We start from the raw sequence: 18,194 nt of genomic DNA, 5'->3' as shown, positions 1-18,194 counted from the left end.
TGGCTCCCCTGCTGGGCCTCACTCCCACTGCACCACTTCATGATTAGGAGCTGGCTGGCTCCAGAATCCTCAGTTCCTTTTGGCTGCTCCAAGTTTGAATCCACTCAGAGTTGAGGTGAAGGGAGGCGTTCTGGGCAGTCAGGGGACTGGGGAATTCAACCTTTACACGTACATGTCAGCAAAGTCTGAGTGATGGCCATTCTCAGCAGCTCTAGTGTTGTCCCTGCCATCTGCACCAGGCAATCCTGAGCATCCTTAAGCCATCAGACAGTCTGCTTTTGTATGGATGATGCCAGCAGACCTGTCACATCTGTCATTTCCAGGACCCTTCCCAGCTTTCCTATCATCATCACCATCATCACCATCATAATCATCATCACCACCATCACCACCACCACCATCACCACCACCACCACCACCACCACCATCATCATCATTATCATCATCATCTTTTTTTTTTTTTAGGTGAGCTTTCACTGTGCAACCCAAGCTGGCTTCAAACTCATCATCTCCCTGCCCAAAACTTTTTTTTTTTTAATTGGATATTTTATTTATTTACATTTTAGATGTTATCTTTTTTCCCCATCCCCCTCCAAGAAAGCCCCATATCACCCCCCTCCTCCTTTTTGCTTTTATACCATTTTAATTACATACAAGCAATAAGGTCAGTTCTAGGTTGAGGAACTAGCAATACAATAGATGCAAATAGTCAAGGAAAAAGCAAGACAATAAACACAGATAGTCAAAGAACAAGCAAGGCAATAAACAAAGTCCCATAATCACTCCAGTGATCTCTGTTTCTAAGGGCTTATCAGGATGACCAAAATATCTGAGCCTACTTCCCTGTCCTAGCCCAAAGTCATTTCCATGCCTGAAGCCTACTTCTTTGTTCTAGCCTAAGATTTAGATTCCTGCCTATAATTACTTCTTTGTTTAGCCTAATGTCAGATGCCTGAAGCCCATTTCCTTGTCCTTGGCTAATGTTAGATTCCTACTAAGCAGCCTCAAAAGCTCTCTGCCTCTCCCCTCTTTTTATTGCAAAAACAAGACTAAACCTGTCTTAGGTCATTCTGACAAGAATGCCTTTCTTACCTGTCATGGAATATGCATTATCAAAAGCAATGCACTGATGTCTTAGGTTGGTAAGGTTCTTACCCGTCCTTGGTTTGCCAGCCTATTAAATTAATAATTCTGTCTGGGGGTCCATTTTCAGTTTCAAGTCATGTACTTTGGCTGCCAACATGTTGATGTTGTTAAAGACAAGCTTTAACATGATGGCAGGAATAAAAGTATTCCCAGGACAAAAACAGGCTAGCATGATCAAGCTATATATGCCATACTTGAAGCTTGACCAAAATGGAAATACTGACCTTGAGCCATGGATAGTTTTATCAGCAGTATCTGCAACATCAAAGCTCAGCAGAGCATTGTTCTTTAAATTCATAAGCTCACTATGCAAGTTAAAACATCCAGAGAGATGTTAGAATTATGCCAAATACCCTGCAAGTGTCTTTAAACTTTTCCTAATTATAATGACTATCTTTGTAAATTTTAGAAGTAACAGAACTTCATTGGTATTTGGCATGATTCTCGAGATGGCTCCCTACTCTTAAACTCTGAACCTCCTTCCAGTAATTTGAATAGGATAAAGAGCATCAATCTGATGTTCCAAATGCCTATCTAAATCCTCTTGTATACTCAACATATTAGTAACTTTTCTTTTGCTAAATGATTAACAAAAGTAGCAGTCTGAACTTCTTGTGTCAAAGCAATTGCAGAAGCAGTGCTGCTAGCAATTCATGTAATTAAAGCTGTTATACCAGCAATAATCAAGCCTGCTACCCTCTTGTTTTTAAAGCCTGATTCACTTCTTCCAGCACTTTCAAGCTTTTTTTTTTTTTTTTTTTTTTTGAGAATCAAGGTTTTCTAATACTCAGGGAAGTAAGACAAAAGCTGGTTGATAGACCCCCATAACAGACATGCCAGGTTTCAACACACTAACACAATTAGAAAGTGTACAATCAATTCAACTTACAATAAAAACTATAGAAGAAGCAAAAGTAATTTTAACTTGACAAATAAAAGAGCCTTAACACATGCACTAACACTTGTTTGAAATCCAGATCCTGTCCCAACCTTATCTCTTGCTAATATAACATCATAGAAAACTGCAGCTAACTTCCAAATATGTCTCTGAAAATGTCCAGAACCAGCCTTCCAAATGAAGGCTGTTATTTCCAATATTGGATTGATTTCTAGACCAGTCCATGATTGAATAACTGGTCACATTTAAGAAAAATACAAGAGTCATTATAACTTCTCTTTTTGATTCTCTTTCCCACAAGGTCTAAAAACTTGAGGCAAGGCAGCTTGTCCCATCTGGGATATAGGCAAGCAAAGGTGGGTCAGGAACATATGTCCAATACAGCTTCCCAGTCACCATTGCCAGGGCACTCAGCAAGCTTACCAGTCAGCATCATTCTTTGTCCCAGCATCGGCATGTCTCACTAATCACTCTGGCAGCCAACATGCTCCTTCAGCATCCTACGATCCTGGGCATGTTAGCGCTCCTGGGAACCCAGCCTCCTCTGGGTTTTGTGGGGTTGGGTGCAGAGCTGACATTCAAGGTCTGCTCAGGACCTGCCTGAAACTTCCAAACACCAAATTAAAGGGATGTCCTACAATGCTGAGCAAACATGTTTAGTATCAACAAGAGCAGAAAAACTTTGTAAAGTTACTGTATTAGAAGGCTGAATAAAAATCTTGTGTTTTTGGATTGGTGTGTGTGTGTGTGTGTGTGTGTGTGTGTGTGTGTGTGTGTGTATAGAAGGGAACTCTGTGGGGAGTGGAATGAATCTAAAGAGAGTGAGTAGAGGAACTCAAGAATTCCTGGGGAGAACAAACATTTATAGTGCCTTCGATCTTAGCTCTCTAGAGGTAGAGTCAGGTGGAGTTCCTTGAGTTCAAGGCCAGTCTGGTCTACAGAGCAAGTTTCAGGACATCCAGAGCTTTATAATAGAGAGAAGCTGTTTCCCAAAACCCAAGAGTGAATCCTAAAAACCTTAAAAATTAAATTTATTATCCCATGCATCTTCTGAGAGTCAGAACTCAGGAGGGGCTTAGCTGGGTAGGTTGTGGCTTTTACAAGGTTGTTGTTGGACTAACAATCACAGCTTTGAAATATGGAGACTGACAGGTGTCAGAGCTGTAGTTGATGTTTCTAGTCTTTGTCAGCCATGGGCCTTTCCTGAGGTGGTTTGCAATCCAGAGCTCCCCAGAAAACAGTCAAAAAGAGGGATGAACAAGAGGGAGGAAGAGCATCTTGGAGTTTTTAGTGAGCCAACGTAAAGGTGCCACACCATCGGCTCTGTCATCTTCTGTCAGCCGTGCACGCCAACTTGGCACTGAACAGCAGGAGATCACATGGCCATGTGAACACCAGAAGACAGAGGTGACTGACAGGGGACTTTTTATTCTCTCTCTGCCTTTGCAGTAAGTCTAATCAGGGCTTCTGTGCTGAAGGAAGAGGCAGATGTTCCCCGATGGAAACTGCAGCCCTCTCTTTTCTTACCCAGGAGCAGCAGGGTGAGCTGACCACCATCACGTCCTCACCTCTCCGTCCTGCTGTCCCCGACTCATTCCACTTTCTATTACATTTATGAGATTTGCTCTCGGCCTCTCAAATCCTGCAAGTAAAGCCTTGGGCATCTGCCCCTTACTCACCTCTCCTCCCCCCTCCACTCACACATGCTCCCACCCCCACCAGACTGCAGACTCTGTCTCTTTTCCAGGTGTCTAGATGTCTGTGGAGAAAGCCAGGCTGTACCCTCCCTGTGCTCCAGGCTGCATAAGGTTGGCTCATTCTCACCTTCATTCAGAGAGGCACTTCTGACCCTTAATCTAAAGGACCCCTTCCCCAGTCACTCTTAGTCTGATTCCCAGGTTTTATCTTTAGACTTCTGGTATCCATAATTATCCAGTTTAGACATTTGGTCATTAAGTGTCTATCTCACCAGATCTCAAACTCCAGGAGAACAGACGTTGGCCTGCTTCACTAAGCAATGCTTCTTGGCATCTAGGATAATACCTGCAACGATCAACACTCAGAAATGGTTTTCTGATTGTACAGTGATCGGTGGAAAGTTCCAGGTCTCCCAAGGTCAGCCTGATTCTTTCCTCTGACATCGGAATTTGTCCTCAGAAGCAAGTGAAGCTTCTGTTGCCACTCAGACAGATCTCGTTTGTTCATGTCACTCATCAAGGGATCATTAAAGTTAAAGACTTGCCCAGTGGTGTAGTTCTGAGATCAGTCAAAATGTGAGAGGAGATATAGAGAGTCCTTTGATGAACACCAAAGACAAGACTTGTTTGAATTTCAACATATCACATGACGAGCATGGGGTGGGAGCAGTTAAGCAGGTGAGGGTAGCCTCGTTAAGATTTAGGCTTTATCTAGGCTGAGTTTGTACTGTGTCATGACACAGAGTTTTCTCAATAAACCTAAGAGAAAAGAACTAATGTCCCCATTGTAAAACACAAGCAAACTGAGGCACAAATAGTTACTTGAGCAAATTCCCCAGGATCTTATACCTAATATATGGGAGAGCCAACTTCACGCTGAGATCTGGATTCTTTGAAGACCTGAGGTGGGGGTGAGGGATGTGGCTGGTGTACCCACTGGCCCTGAGAACTCACCTCCTGTGCCACTACCACCTGTGTGACTTCAAGCACCCAAGTCAGAACTGCTTCTGCTTTGAAACGGAAGTTAACAGTCTTCGTCACACATCTCTACGGATTAGAGAGTTGGGGTCTGTTGGGGTCCAAGAATCACCTCACAAACACATGTACTGATCTCAGTCAGACAGGGATAGTTTTTTGTTTTGTTTTTGTTTTTGTTTTTTTTTGGTTTTTTTTGTTTGTTTGTTTTTGTTTTTTTCGAGACAGGGTTTCTCTGTGTAGTCCTGGCTGTCCTGGAACTCACTCTGTAGACCAGGCTGGCCTCGAACTCAGAAATCCGCCTGCCTCTGCCTCCCAAGTGCCGGGATTAAAGGTGTGCGCCACCACCGCCCGGCAGACAGGGATAGTTTATTGAGCATACATCCCAGGACTGGTCAACCAGAGCAATGGTCCCGATTCGGTAACTGAACCATGACCTTGAGGTAAGATTCTGCATTATTTTAAAGCCCCAAATCCACAAATATCCGTGCCAAGTTATTTTACCAATCAGGATTTAGGGATAGGGGATTTCCTTAGGAACATGTCTTTGTTGCACACTTATCCTGCTCCCATTGGTTGGGTATTCAACTGTGGCAGGGGACCTGCCTTATTCACGTCCTAATTTGTCTACCAGGATGGGACTTGTTAACAGGATGTCCGTTACCCATGTACATGTCTCTTTCTCCCAAGTAGGATGTCAGTAGGGAGGTCTTGGGAACTTAAACTTTACTTGACCCCCTACTCAAAATGGAAGTCTTATTTCTAATAGTTTCTTATATTGGTGCAGGTGTCTCTCTTATGTTGGGGTCCATCCCAGGGGCAGCTTATAAAGGCAAATACCATAAAATCTTAGACATAGGTACAGGAAATTCTGCTGGGTGGTTGGGTCTGGCCCAAGCTATACAAAACAGTTCTACTGACTGTTAGATTGATTACCAAAGGCACAGAACGTAACAGAATATGTAATCAATCTTGTCATTAGAAAGTTTTTTAGTAACAGCAGAAACATATGAGAAAGTTTCCTTATAATGGCAGGCTAGCCAGGTAACAGCGACCTAGGCTCTAACAGTTTACCTAGGCCTTAACATTCCATCTAGGCCTTAAGAGTTTACCTAGGTCTCAACAGGGTCTAATTGCAAAGGAAATAAGAACCACAATTGATTACCAATAATTTGCTTTAAAAAATGACTAACATTTCAGAATTGGACCACTGTGCTCACATCCAGACAGGGCACTCTGATTCTGCACATTCTCAGTGTCCCCCTCCTGTGTTAGGGTTGTCTGGCCAGCTGGCTTCTGTCACTTGCACTGTTAGAGTCTCAGCCACAGCAGGAAGAGAGGAGAACAACCAACCTGTTGATGGATGAGGCAGAGAGAGAGAGACAAATTGCAGGGCTTGGAATGTAGACCAAAAAGCTCCTCGCTAAGGGGTTCTCAACCTGTGGGTCTAAACTCCCTCCCATAGAGGCCACCTAAAACCATCTGAAATCACAGATTTTACATTACAGTGCATAACAGTAGCAAAATGACAGTTATGAAGTAGCAACAAAAATAATTTTATGGTTGGAGGTCACCCACAACATGAGGAACGGTATTAAAGGGTCGCTTCATCAGGAAGGGTGAGAACCACTGTCCTGGCTAAACGGCCTGGGCAAATGTGGGAGAGTTTGACTTTTATAATATGGCTTCAAAACTGACATCCTGTGTTTTTACAAAGGAGGGTAAAGATACACGCATATCTGATCATCTGACCTGCCTTCATCAAGACTACCTTTAGATCAGGTTAGCCAGATGTCCCATCCTGCTAGGGATTTCTCATCTACTACCAATACCCCATTCTGCTGCACTCAAGAGCCCCATTTCCCTGTGGGCTATTCTGGGGTATATAGACCTTCCCTGTGAGCTATCCTGGGCTATACAGACCTCCCACTTCTCTTGGCTGTATTTAGAGCTGAGCTTGAACGTGTGATCCTTTTACTCCAAGGTGACACTCTCACTGAGTAAAGTCTTCTTTTACTGATTTAGTGAGACTCATGAGTAATCTTTTGATGAACATGCCCAAAGCTCTTATAACACATTCTGTCTCATTTCCAAGGAAAGAGACACGAATCTCATTATGTGAGTTTAGGGGTCAAGGAACCTTAGGTTCAGCAGCTGGGACAGACGGTCACGGGAGCAATCTGTCCTGATAAGGCTGTGAGTGGAAGTTCTTTATGAGCTCTGTGCCCGGTCAAGACACTAGTGTCCAAGTCTGAAGTCCCCATTAGTTGGTCACCTGGGGCTATTTCACCTTCAGCTCGTGGCTCTGTTAAGGCCACGGAGTCTTTTTTATTGATCTCCGGGTATGACTCAGTGCTGGTGTTTTGGAGAAACTGACCATTCCTGTCTGGAGTGTAGAATAAAGAGAGGTTCAGGGTGTTTATGGGCCTATGATTTCTTGTTGTATCACCCACCTGGGAGATGGTCTGAGAACCCAGTGGAGGAGGTATTTCTAAAATCCAGCCCATCTGACTTTTGGGAGGGGGAATTGACAAGAAATCATCTGGAGAGTATCCCTGGAGAGTCAGAACAGACCCTCCTCATTCTCTGAGGAAGACTAGAGGCAGAAGGGTTGGGAACATGCCTGTACGCTTAAGGGACAGCCGAAAAAACAAAGCAAGCTGCCAGCCAGCTTAAGGGGACTCATGTGGGACTCTCGAATGATCTTTTACCATCTGTTACAGACAAACGGCCATAGATTCACTCCTGTTAATGTGTTTCCTGCTTACCATGTTAATTTAAGGGAGAGGCACTCATTCATTGTTTTAAAAATAAACATACTTAAAAAATTATTCTAAATAGACTCATAATAGAGTGGGTAATTCAACTGCTGTTGGTGATATTTTTGCAGTCTTATTTTTTTGACACATGGACCTATTTTTGCACGTACAGTAATGATGGGATATTCTGAGAAATGTGTCATGAGATGACGTCTATCACTGTGTGAACGTCACACGATGACTTGCACGAACAGACTTTACTTTAGTAGGCATCTAGGTAGGCGTATGGGACCCCCATTGTTCAGTCTGCGGCTGACCCACTCGTGTGGCTCGAGACCATGTTTTTGTATAGATATGCACTTGTGGTTTGGGAATAGGGTAAGGGGTTATTTTGAAGTCTGGGTTTTATTTCGTTTGTAGTTCTAGGGCTTGAACCTAAGACTTTGAGTTTGCTAGGTAAATACTCTAACCACTGAGCTAGCTAAACCTTTAACTTCGGGATGTTAAATCTTTTGGAATTGAAGCCTGTGGTCTGACCAGGAGCAAGAACAGAAAGAAGACAACAGTCAGCTCCCAGCTTTGCTTCCTGCAGAGACAAGGCTATTTTGGAGCAGTGGTGAGGGATGATGCCTTAACTCAGATTAACACTGATGCCTTAACTCAGATTAACACGGCAGCCCTGTGTTCCCCATTCTTAGCAGATGTGTGCTCTTTGGCAATTTGATTATGCCTCATAGGGAAGATAGGCTTACGTTAATTTATGTTGGGTCTGTCTCTAGAGACTAGAACTATTGTCTAGTCTGTTTTATACTTAGTAGATATTCTGCTTTTAGCATATCATCTCACTCCATCTTCCCAGCAGCTCAGAAAAATGTTATTCTCATTTCATTAAGTATCCCCAAATATGTGTTGGTGAATGAACTTACCCTGGACTAAACAACAACGATGGACGGTTTCTTAGTCAACCTGGGCTGCTGTAACAGAAGGCTGTAGTTCGATGTCTGAGGCAACAGGCCAGGAACAGAGGCTTATTTCTCTCAGCTCTGGAGGTGGGCTAGTCACAGATCAAAGTGACTTCTCATTTAGATACTGGTGTGGGCTCTGTTCCTGACTTGTAGACAGAAGCATTCTCTCTCTCTCTGTCTCTCTCTCTGTCTCTCTCTCTGTCTCTCTCTCTGTCTCTCTGTCTCTCTCTCTCTCTCTCTCTCTCTCTCTGTGTGTGTGTGTGTGTGTGTGTGTGGTGTGCATGTGGGGGGAGAGAAAGGTGGGGTGGTGGAACAAACACACACACACACAGACAGTGAATGAGAGGGGGCACAAAGACAGAAGGTGCTGGAAAGACACAGACAGACAGACAGACAGACAGACACAGACATCACGGAAAGAGACAACAAGACACACAAGGGTGCTCTGGTCTCTTTCTCTTCTTACAGAGCACTCACTCCATGGGTGAAATTTGGGAGAGATGCAGTGCTATAGAAAGAACCAGATCGGGAAGGAATCTGAGGACAATGGAGATAAGGCATTCTGGAGGATGATGGGAGGTGGAACATCCAGAGAAGAGTCTTAAGAACAAGGCAAGGGTGGGCACACCTCTGTGGATGTGGGTGAGTGTACTCAGCATGCTAGTGGCTATGGCTGGAATTCTCAGAATAGTAGACCAAGCAAGACAAGATGATAAGATGAAGTCATCTTATGGGAAAGGGTGTTTTTCTTCCCTCCTTCCCTCTTTTCTTTCCTCCCTCCCTCCCTTCCTCTTTCCCTCCTTTCTTTGCCTTCCCTCCCTCTTTCTATTCATCTTCTCTTTCTTCCCTCCCTCTCCCTTCCTCTCTCTCTCCCTTCCTCCCTCCCTCCCTCTATTCTCTGTCTGTCTGTCTGTCTGTCTGTCTCTGTCTCTCTGTCTGTCTGTCTCTCTCTGTCTGTCTCTGTCTCTGTCTCTGTCTCTGTCTCTGTCTCTGTCTCTGTCTCTCTCTTTCCAGATTCTCGATGTACAACCCAGGCTGGCCTTACACTCAGGAACCTATTGCCTCTTCCTCCTGAGTGCTGAAATGTTCCTCCCCCACCTCTTGCATGTTAGTTAAGCCACAGAATATTAACTGTGATACATTACACATCCAGACATAGACACAGATGAAAGGAGATACAGGTCCTCAGGAAGTCCGTTGCTTGTAGAGGTCAATTGTGTTGTGTCTTCATTTTCAAGGCAATAACCTGTAAATTCAAACATTTGCTGTTAACTCCTCTTGCTTGGCTCTCCACTAAAACAATCTGAGATTCACCATTCATTCATTTGGCTCCTCTATAGAGCTGAAATTAGCAAACCATTCCACGGACACAGTCTAAGATAAGGTGGTTACTTTGAAAGGCAAGCACTTTGCCCAGCTTCCTCTGGACTTTGAACATGTGGTTTCTATGCTTAGAGCAAACAGGCAGAAGGAAGAATAGCTGTCAGTTGTGGTGGTTTACACCTCAAATTCCAACACTGCAGGAGCTTGAGGCAGGAGGATTACCATAAGTTCAAGTCCAACCTGGGCAACTGGCCAAGACCTGGGTTAAAAAGCAAAGCAAAACAACCAACCAAAAGCAGCAGAGAATACTATGGAACTCCAGCTAAGAAAATGCTGCCCAGGGTTCTTCCCCAGCCATGGATGAAAGGGTCCATCATTCCCTTCCCAAAGGAAAACTATCTGTGCGTTCATTGACATTCAAAAACAAACAAACAAACAAGCAAATGAAACCAGACTTACAGTTTTTTTCTGCTTGACTTTGGGGAGGAAGATTAAAGACAGGAAACCAAGAGAAGAAAAGCTTCTAATAAACCCTTGTAACATTTAAAACTGAACAAAGGAGCCCAGCACCCCGTGGGAGCCAAAAGTAATTAGAAACCAAAAGGAGGCTGGCTTTATCAATTCAGAAATAAATCCCATGGAAAACAAAGAGGGACTTTTGTAATTAGATTTAATTGAGTAGAATAATGTTTGTCCTTGCTTTTTGCAACTGTGGGTTTCTTCCTTCCTTCCTTCCTCCCTTCCTCTCTCTCTCTCTCTCTCTCTCTCTCTCTCTCTCTCTCTCTCTCTCTCTCTTTCTTTTTTTCTTTCTTGTTTTTAAAATAAAGGTTAAGGACATACTTGCATAAAAGCAAGCCGTGTGCTAAGCTCTGTGTGCAGTTGGAATGATTCAGAGAAGCCGGTGACAGGACTACTGCAGGGCCTCGGAGAAGCCAGGTGAGGCACCTGGCTGGATCCCCAGGGTGAGGCTGCCCAAGCCTGTTCATTATTACTGTGTTGCTAGGTGAAATTCAGCCTTGGTGTGTTCTCTTGAGTGGAGTCTCCACCGATGTCAGAAGCTGTAGAGCCGTGGAGAATCCTAAAGAGTAAGACTGGTTGTTTGTTTGTTGTTGCTTTGTTTTTTAATAGAAGCAGTTGTAGAATTGGGTGAGATGGGTGGGGAACAGAGGGTAAATGCCCCTCTCTGAAGTCTCCAGCTGGGCATGGTGGCTCATAGCTTTAATCCCAGAACTCTGGAGTGGGAGGCAGACAGATCTCTGTGAGTTTGAGGCCTGCCTAGTCTAACTAATGAGTTCCAGGACAGCCAGGCTACAGATAGATAGAAGATAGATAGATAGATAGATAGATAGATAGATAGATAGATAGATAGATACCCTGTCTCAAAATACAATACAAAACAAAACAAAACAAACAAAAGATTAGACCCCAGTCTGGCCTGATAAGGCAGATAATCACCCACTTTCTAAGATCGTCTGGGAAAAGATTATACTTGGGAAGATTGTCACAGTTCTCGGGTGGGAGCTAGCAACCACCGAATGTCTAATCCTTGCAGGTCTTATTTTTTAAATGTTTTGTAGCTAGCATATATGAACTATATAGGTTTCATTGTGACATTTTTATACATAGCGAAATGCATTTCAATCATGTTCAACACCAGGTCACCTTCACTCTTGCTCATCCCCTTTCTCTTCTCGATAGTCCTCTTTCTGCTTTCATGTCTCCTTCTCCCTTTCCCATTCCTCTTCTTCCTCCCCTCCTCCCCGTCCTCCCCCTCCTCCTCCCACATTCTCCTCTTTCCCCTCCTGTCACTCCTCCCCCATCTTCCTCCTCTTCCTTCTCCTCCCCCTCCCACATCCCCCTCCATCTTCCTCCTCCCCCTCTTCCCCTTCTTCTTCCTCCCCCTCCTCCTCCCCATTTCCTTCCTCCTCATGACCCAGGAATTTTCATTAGGACTGCTCCAGGATCACAAGTAAGGTGTTCTTTCCAGGAACATAGGTACCATGCTAGTGACTAGACTACTAAAGGAAATGTCTCTCCCTCCCTCGTCATCCTTTTACTGCAGATGAATCTTCAGGGAAGGGTGAGGCCTCACGAAGCTCTCTCCCTCCATGACAGGGTGTCAGCATGTCCAGTCTTGTGCAGATCTTGTGCAGACAGCCATGGCTTTTGTGCTTTCAGAAGTCCGGCAGCCCTGTCATGCCCGAGCATCGTCATTCCACAGTGAATTGCTCTCCTCAGCCCCTTCAACTCTTACAGTCTTCCTGCTGTTGCTTCTGTGATGTTTGCTGAGCTGTGGAGAGGAGGTATAGATGTCCCAGCTGTGCCTGGACGTCCAACAGTCGGTCATTCTTAGTACTTTGAGCAGTCACAAGTCTCTGCAGTCACCACTGACCATGCACAAACAAACGTTTTTGACCAAGGCGGCAGTAGCACTGGTCTATAGACACAAACATTGTAATCTAGAAGGGAAGTTGACAGGCACACCATGCACATTTAGCAAACAGGAGGACCTATGTGCTTCCCATCCATGGCCAGGTTATAGTACCAGATGTGAATTCCTTCCTTCCTGTGGAATAGGCACCAAGTTCAAGCAGAAAACAGTTGGTTACCTCTATAACAGATTTGCCATTATTGCATTAGTAAGCACATCTTGCTTGGTCTCAAGGCTCTCTCTTACTTTCCAGGTCGTCTTGTTCAATATCCACCAGAACCTTAGGGAACAGAAATATTAAGTGTATTAAAAATGAAATTTTACTCTCAGTTTTATGCCTAGATCTTTCTTGTTATTCTGGTAAAATAATCACAACTAAAATTGCCAAGTGTACAACTTAGTAGTATTAAATGCATACGCAGTGTTGTGCAACCCCACCACTCATTTCCAGGACTTTTCCATTATTAAAAACTCGCTGCTCTGTCCTCCATTAAACCCAGGGAGCCGCTGTCTAATCTCCTACTCTGGATTCCAAAAGGAATCCACGGGTTTGTCCTTTCAGATCTTTTACTCAGAAAAATGTTTTCAAGGTTCATTCATGCTGTGGGATTCACATTTTATAGGTCAGAAAACTGGGCTTACAGTAATTAACCTGCTCAGAGCCCTAAGTAGTGGAGAAAGAATCCAAATCCAGGGTCCCTGCTGTTAGCCATGCTTTTCCAACCATTTCTCCTAATACAGACCATGGATCACTGGGTTAGGAATATCTAGAATGACTGGGAAATATGGATTTCTTGGTCCTACTCCAGTCCTGGTGTATGCCAATCTTTCCACTTTTAGCAAGTTCCCCAGATGATTGATTTTATTTATTTATAGTTATTAAAATTTTTTTTTGAGCCATGGTCCTACTGTGTGTGTTTGGCCATCCTGGAACTTGCTATGTAAATCAGGCTTTGTAAATCATCATCCAAACCATAGTATATGTTATATTTTACTTTAGTGAGCTCTATGGAAAAACTTTTAGTTTGTTATGATGACTTTATTTTCTCCTGTTCTAGTTGAGATTACTATCACTGTGGACAAAACTGTGACCAAAAGTAATCTGGGGTGTGTGTGTATGTGTGTGTGTGTGTGTGTGTGTGTATTTGTGTGTACATTGTTCTGCTTACACTTCCACATTGTAGTCTATCACTGAAGGAAGTCAGAACAGAAACTCAAGCAGGTCAGGAACCTGGAGGCAGGAACTGATTTGGAAGCCATGGTGGAGGGCGCTGCTTACTGGCTTGCTCATCATGCCTTGCTCAGTCTGCTTTCTGATAGAACCCAGGACCACCAGCCCAGGGGATGACACCGTCCACAGTGAGCTGCATCTTCCCCAAGTACGTCAAGATTTGTCTAGAAACTCCATCCCCACACAAGAAGATGAGGAGACAGGGCCTCAGAAGTGATTAAGTCATGAGGGTTTCATCCCCAGAAAGAGGACCAGTGCCTTCATGAGGGCTTGCTTTCCGTTCCTTCTGTCATATGACATCATAGCTTTTGTCTCTCAACAAGATACAGCATCGAGGCATTATATTGGTAGCAGAGCACAACCCTAAGCAAACACAAATCCACTGGTATCTTGATCTTCAACTTCCCAGTTTTCAGAACTCTGAGAAGCAAACTTCTCTTGTTTATAAATCATCCAGTCTGTGGTGTCTTGTAATGGCAGCTCAAAGGGACAAAGACATAACTCTAGGCATTGCCAAAGGTTAAGCATCCTACTTAGGCCTCCTAGAATGATTTCTGGTGTGCCCTTTATACCTGTCCTTTGTGGCCTTGTGAGTCAGCCTTTTATGAAGGGAAAAGATAAATCTCTCATGGTTATTCCATAGTTTCGATTCCCATTTTATGGTTCATGTCAATATGTATTATGAATGAAAAACAAACTAGCTTTTTGTCCAGTGCACCAAAGTATAGCCTCCCAATGTGGGGAGGGAGGACATGAGAGATGAAGGACAGAAAGGGTGAGTGAGAAGCTGGCAAACCACCGTACAAAGCGGCCATGAAACTCACCTTCAGTAAGACCTTCACCATCAGGGCTTGTAACATGTGGAACAGATGTTTTAATTAACCAGGAATCATTTGCATAATCAATCCTTCACATGCCGTATCCCACCTGCCAAAGAGCAGGTGACATGTGGAATTGCTATGATTACGAATTTGACACATCATTGAGGTTAATTTGACCTCTCTTAGTTTCATCACACCCAGAGGTCTGTACAGGCGGGAACGGTGTCTATGAAATGCCATATGTGGCTATCTAAATTCATCTCGGCACCATAAACCAAGCAGCCACCTTGCTCTGTCTGAGCTCAGGGTTCAGCTCCTTTCCTTTCAAACTCTAAATTGAGAGGAAGGCATTGGATGTGTATTGTGTGTGGAGGGTGCATCTGACTCAGTATCCATGACTTTATGAAAAGTAAGTGACCTGCTTCCCTCTCTATATAATGTATGTGAATGAATGTTGTCTTTTTGGCCTCTTGATTTTCCTTTGACCCCAGTCACAAGGAGAGATAGCACAGTTGAGAATCCATGGGCTTAAGTGTTTACTTTAACTCTAGAGAATTAAAATAAAGGATTTAAATATATAACCTGGAAAACAAAAGTAAATTATTTGAAACCGTAGACATGTTCTTCCACAGAAGGTTGGTTAAATAAGATAATGTTTTGTGCTGATGAAATGCTATACAGTCATTTGGATAACATAAGTAAGTACATACACAGATGTTTTTGTGACTTGAAATGAAAGAATTATTTGTAAACATGTGAACTATGACCTCATTTCTATAAAGAAACTCTCACATGTAAAAGTCTTTGGGAAAGATAGATGCTGCATTAACTGTGATTGTATATGCAAGATAGGATTAAAAGGACATTACAAGTTTTTCCTTTATCTATATTTTAAATTTTTTAAAAAAAACTTCAGCTATGAGCATGTTTTTGTTGTTATTATGGTGGTTTTATGATTTTTAAAAAAGCCATGTCTCTAAAATCATGGTGATGCATTGAACTCAATACCACTTTGACTCTCTGAAAACTCCATTCACATTTTTATTAACAGATTTCTCTCTTTCAGCCAGGAGGAAACACCAAGAGCAACTTGTGGGTTTCTCTCCTCTCATTGTATATATGGGTTGTGGGGATTGAACTCAGGTCTTCAGGCTTGGTGGCAAGCACCTTTACCCACTAAGCCATCCTGGTGGCCCAATAGACAATTTACAAAATATTATTTTAAAATGTATTCTTTGATAATCTCATACATGTACACAATGGAGTTTGATCACATTCTCCTCTTCCTCCAATGCTTCTGGATTCCTTACTCACATGTTCCCATCACTTCCATGTCTTTAAAGTAATCTGTTGATTCTATTTAAGTGCGGCAGTCTGTGCACAGGTACGGGCCATGCGCTACAGTATGGTCAACCTACCAGGGCCACATCACTGACGAAAACTGACTCTCTGACAGCCATCAGCTTCCGACAACTGGGGGTGTGGGGCCTCATGGCTCCTTCCCACTTCATGTTGGGGTGTTGATTGGCTTTATCTTGTACAGGTCTTGCACAGGTGAGTTCATCAGCATATGGTCTTGCGAAGTCCAAAAGACACTGCCTCGCTGAGGTCCCATGCTCTGAATCATACAGCCTGCCCTATTGTAAGATCAAACACTCTGCAATGTTCCCTGAACCTTGAGGGAAGGACATGTTATTTGGTGGTCCTAGTTATGGCTGAACACTCCACAGACCATAATTCTCCGCACTACGACTGGTTTTGAGCTGTCGGAACACTTCCCAGGAATGGAACCATGTGAGGAGAATTCTCAGAGCTTGTGAGAGAACTCCAAGAAAACAAGCCCAGAGTCTTGTGACATTTTTTTTTTCTTTTTCAAAACACAGGCTTGTTTTTGGAATGTGTATTTATGCTCCCGCCAGGTGTAGTGTTTAGGCGTGAGCTTACTTTAGAGTACTCGCTATTGCTTGCCGATGTTATTCAATTGAATAGTAGCCTTTCTGTGCCTCTATGGAAGAACGTCTTTGTCGCGTGTGGCTTGTCCCCATGACTGGATACCACTTGAACTCATGATAACTGTATTCAGGTGACCTCTTTTAACCCTCAGAGTATAAACTGTCTGATGGGCTGAATAAAGTTGGCTACTGCATGAAACTTTAGTCCGCCTCATGCATCAGCTCTGTTCCCCCTCCCAGCTCCCACTAGCTCAGTATTAACCATCATCCCCTTTGCATAAAGAGGCTTCTTTGATGAGAGCTGCAATAACCTATGAGCATACAGATAAGCATTTAGAAGGTAGTTTTGTAACATGCCCTGTTAGCAAAATAGTCACAGTACGTTCTCCTTTAGGGACTAGGTACTCCGCAGCCATGGGATCTTGGCCACATTTACAGTTCTTGTTTACGGAAAGCTCTCGGGTTAACGGTGTGTGCTAGGGTTGGGGCACATCATGAGAAGAAAAGGGTTTTCCAGTCCATGTTCTCAAGTTTCACAATGTGATCAAATATCCTGTAATATCTTACCATCAAATTCTGGTGTGCAAACAAGAGCAACGGCAGCAGCCTGTATTGATTTAGGGGTGCGTCTCTGGTTCTTCCTCACACGAGCAACTCAAAGGGAGGACTCCCGCATTCAGCACTGGGCTTTCGTTGGTTTGACAAACAGTGGCTTTGGGGAAGATCTTTGTGCTCCATGTAGGGTAACTCCACTCATACTCTTTTTAAGAAAATATGGATAGTTTTTTAGAAGCTTGTAAAATAATAGGTTTACATAAAGCTTCTCTCCCAACTCCCTTAGTATAAGTGATCCCTCCCCAACCTCTCATTTATCCTCCCCTCCCCCATTACTCTTTTCATGTTTATACCACCTGTGTTCTAGTAAACCCTTCCATCAAACCTTTCTTCTCTCCCTTCCCAATGGCCCCTTTCCACTTTCCTGTCTTCTTTAGCTCCAATTTAAATGCACACACTCTAAAGTGTGAAGCGAAGGTCTACATATAAGAAAGAACATAAAGCTTTTGCCCTTATGGGTCTCCTACAGTGCAGGATATAGGACCAACAGTTGACAAATGGGGCCCCACCAAACTAAACAGCTTCTGTATAGCAAAGCAAACAAACCCCACTCACTTCAGCTTTTACTCTGGTTTAGCTTTTCCTGATGCTCTTTTTCTGTCCCAGGGTCCCATCTAGGGTCTCCTTTTATGTTTATGTCTTCTTGGGCTACTTCTCCAAGTATGGAGAATGGATGTGACCATTTCTCAGATTCTTTGTGAGATTAGCAGTGTTAAGGAGCACTGCTTAAGTGTAGTTCAGAATGTCCTATAGACTCTGTTGGACACGTCTCATGCTTTAGTCATGATTAGACCGAGCTGTAAGGGTTTAGGAGATGAAGACTTCAGAGGTAAAATCTACCATTTTCATCATTGTTACATCAAGGGTTGGACTTCAGTATGATTTTTGATTACTGATGCCAACCGTGATCCAGGTGAGACAGTGTTTTGTTGGGTTTCTTACTGTTAAATGTTACTCTGAGCTCACGCTTACCCCACTTTTGGGAAAGAAATCACCAATTTAATGCCCCAAATTGAAGAATAACAGCATGAGTGTTTTGGGATTCTTTTGTGTGAGAGATTTGAGATTATTCTGTGTCTTGTCTCTTCACTTACAATTTGTTCAATCATTGATCAACATTAGCAAGGCTTGTGGAAGTTTATTCTACCCACTAGGTTAGAGTCCAACATTACCTTATTTTGTTGTTCAAATTGTTCCAATTTTGGACATAAAAACACTTTCTATTGGATCTTGGTGTTTACTTTTTAACCATAAAGTTGGTTAACATCTGGTCAACATTCTAGTCTGTTTTGAAACCATGAGATACAAAGAGATCTATCTATCTATCCATCTATCTATCTATCTATCTATCCATCTATCTATCCATCTATCTATCCATCTA

General features: G+C 43.2%; 2 long non-coding RNA genes across 4 annotated transcripts; one reads left to right on the top strand and one right to left on the bottom strand.

Annotated features, from left to right (window-relative positions):
• Positions 1-607: 607 nt before the first annotated feature.
• LOC143440408 (uncharacterized) lies at positions 608-10,713 on the bottom strand. 2 transcript variants are annotated; one of them, XR_013108112.1, is made up of 5 exons: positions 10,604-10,713; positions 9,586-9,686; positions 8,402-8,529; positions 5,910-6,069; positions 608-2,650 (listed from the first exon to the last, which is right to left on the bottom strand). It is a non-coding gene; the product is annotated as an uncharacterized LOC143440408 (long non-coding RNA). The 2 variants fall into 2 exon arrangements; XR_013108111.1 differs by lacking the exon at positions 608-2,650 and having other exon boundaries at positions 2,743-6,069.
• A 22-nt stretch (positions 10,714-10,735) lies between these two features.
• On the top strand, positions 10,736-16,402 carry LOC143440409 (uncharacterized). Of its 2 annotated transcripts, none has more exons than XR_013108114.1 (2): positions 10,736-10,848; positions 11,879-16,402. It is a non-coding gene; the product is annotated as an uncharacterized LOC143440409 (long non-coding RNA). The 2 variants fall into 2 exon arrangements; XR_013108113.1 differs by having other exon boundaries at positions 10,762-10,848; positions 11,826-16,402.
• The last annotated feature ends 1,792 nt before the right edge of the window (positions 16,403-18,194 follow it).

This window comes from Arvicanthis niloticus, chromosome 29, assembly GCF_011762505.2.
Source record: "Arvicanthis niloticus isolate mArvNil1 chromosome 29, mArvNil1.pat.X, whole genome shotgun sequence".
Taxonomy (NCBI): domain Eukaryota; kingdom Metazoa; phylum Chordata; class Mammalia; order Rodentia; family Muridae; genus Arvicanthis; species Arvicanthis niloticus.
The sequence above is the reverse complement of the archived record's forward strand: the minus strand, read 5'-3'. Positions and strand labels throughout refer to the sequence as shown.